Here is a 2,394-nt window from a genome sequence, read left to right on the forward strand (position 1 = left end):
GCTCCTCCTCCCCTCCCACCTCCCACAGTGGCTCCTCCTCCCCTCCCACCTCCCACAGTGGCTCCTCCTCCCCTCCCACCTCCCACAGTGGCTCCTCCTCCCCTCCCACCTCCCACAGTGGCTCCTCCTCCACTCCCTCCTCCCACAGTGAATCTCCCTCCATTCCCCCCTCCCACAGTGGCTCCTCCTCCACTCCCCCCTCCCACAGTGGCTATTCGTCCACGCCCATCTCCCACAATAGGTCCTCTTCCACTCCCCTCTCCCACAATGACTCCTCCTCTACTCCCTCCTCCCACAATGGCTCCCTCTCCACTCCCACCTCCCACGCCAGCTGGTCCTCCTCAACTCCCTTTAAAGGCTCCTCTCCAAACCCCAGCGCTTCTTTTGGAGCTCCATCAGCTGTTACGAGTATGGCAACCCCAGGTAAGGGGTCCACCATTCTGGGGATCAGTGCCAGTACAGGTGAGGACTCAGTCCTGTTGGGTTACCTTGGGGTCAGACTAAGACCAGAGAGGCTGGTCATCATCTGAAAGGGCACCAGGCGGCGCTGCCGCCTTGTGGGAACTCAGGAAGGTGTCAGGGCAGCCAGGGTAAAAGTGAGCTCAGCTAGGAAGGATGGCAACCAAAGGAGAGATGAAGGTGTGGGTCAGACTTCAAAGTTCCCAGCTCTGCTTTAAGCATCCTTCCCCTTTACCTTAGTCAAGGGGCCTTGCAAGGGCAGCAGCAGTTGGGAGAGGGGGGAGGGAGGGAAGACATTGATGGGGGGAGAAGAGCCTGACTGGGAATTTCCCTTCCCACCCCCACTCCAGGGGAGACCCAAAGAAATCCCGGTGTGGTGATTGTGGTCTGCCTTTTCGTGTCCATTCTGGTCCTGGGCTCGGTGATAGTGGCTGTGAAATGCTTCAGGAAGAACATAAACGGCTTTGAGAAGATGGATGAGTTACCCATGGTCTCTGCCTCCGAGATCACCCTGATTCCTGTCCAATGAGCTCTCCTGCTTCCCTCCATCTCTCCCTTCCTCCCCTCCTTTCCTCCTTTCCCCTCCATTCTTTCTCTTCCTTCTCCTTTCTCTAACCCCTTCTCTCCCTCCTCCTTTTCTCCCTTCTCCTTTCCCTCCCCTTTTTCTTCCTTTCCTTTCCTTTTCTTTCCTTTTTCTCTATTTCCCCCTCTCTCCTTTCTCCTTTTTTCCCTCCCCTTCTCTCCCTCTTTTCTCTCCATCCTTTCTTTTCCTCCTTCTCTCCCTTCTTCTTTCTCTTCCCCTTCCATCACTCCTTTCTCTTCCTATCCTTCTCTCCTTCCTTTCCCCCCTCCACCTTTCTCTCTTTTTCCCCTTTTCTTCTTGCTCCATTTCTCCCTCACATTCTGTCCTATCCTATGGCTACCATCTCACCCTGGGAAAATACTCCGAGGAATAGGTTGAGAATGTGTGCCCCTGAGACTGGTAGCTCAAGGAACCTCCAGATCTGGTTTTCTGTCTTTTCCTTACCCCAAAAGGGTAGCTCCACCCCCCCGATGACTCCTGTTTATTTTTTTTTTCAGGAAACTGTTTGAGAGGAGGCGCCCTTTGCTAGACTGACCCCTCAGTGACCACAGATGGCCATGGGGGATGGCTTTTGAGGGGCTATTGGAACAGCTCCTGCTCCTCATGACCTCTCCCCTTTCCAAAAGGATATTGGTGTCTGTCATGCAATAAAATGAAGATGGAAATGAGACAGAGGCTCATCCTGGATCCTTTAATTCCATATATACCTCTATTGTTAAAATTGGGACCCCCACTTTTGGCTTTTGATGAAATGAAATAACATTCAGTGCTTTGTAAACTTTAAAGCCCTATATAAATGCTATTATTATTTGACCTGAGCATCCCCAAACCAAGGAATGAGGCTAATCCTTCTCACTCTGATGCGTCACTCTCCCCTCTAGGAAGCAGAACTTCAGATCAAGAAGCCATAATAGTGTTGAGATGAGTCCTTTGGACCTCCTCTTATTCTTAGAGAAGTCAGCATCTTACTCTTGGTCCTAGAGACCAAGAAGGAACTTAGTGTGTTAGGAAAAAAAAACCAATTTACATTCAGGAAAACCTGGGTTTAAATTTTTGGTCTGCCCCTGACTAGCAATGTGACCCTGAGAGAGGCCCTTCCACTCTTTGCCATAATAATAATAATAATAATAATAATAATAAGAAGAAGAAGAAGAAGAAGAAGAAGAAGAAGAAGAAGAGGAGGAGGAGGAGGAGGAGGAGGAGGAGGAGGAGGAGGAGGAGGAGGAGAATTTTGATTATGACTAGTATTTATTGAACACATTTAGTTGTGCAAAACACATTATATATATTATCTCCTTCAATCCTCACAACATCTGAGGTGAATGCTATCATTTCCATTTTTCAAGATTACT

At 49.6% G+C, this 2,394-nt stretch overlaps 1 long non-coding RNA gene across 1 annotated transcript; it reads left to right on the top strand.

Annotated features, from left to right (window-relative positions):
- The first annotated feature begins 305 nt into the window (after positions 1–305).
- Positions 306–1,710, top strand: LOC105749416. Its single transcript, XR_001120526.2, has 3 exons — positions 306–423; positions 810–949; positions 1,540–1,710. It is a non-coding gene; the product is annotated as an uncharacterized LOC105749416 (long non-coding RNA).
- The last annotated feature ends 684 nt before the right edge of the window (positions 1,711–2,394 follow it).

The sequence above is a fragment of the Sarcophilus harrisii genome, chromosome 1 (genome assembly GCF_902635505.1).
Source record: "Sarcophilus harrisii chromosome 1, mSarHar1.11, whole genome shotgun sequence".
Lineage (NCBI taxonomy): Eukaryota > Metazoa > Chordata > Mammalia > Dasyuromorphia > Dasyuridae > Sarcophilus > Sarcophilus harrisii.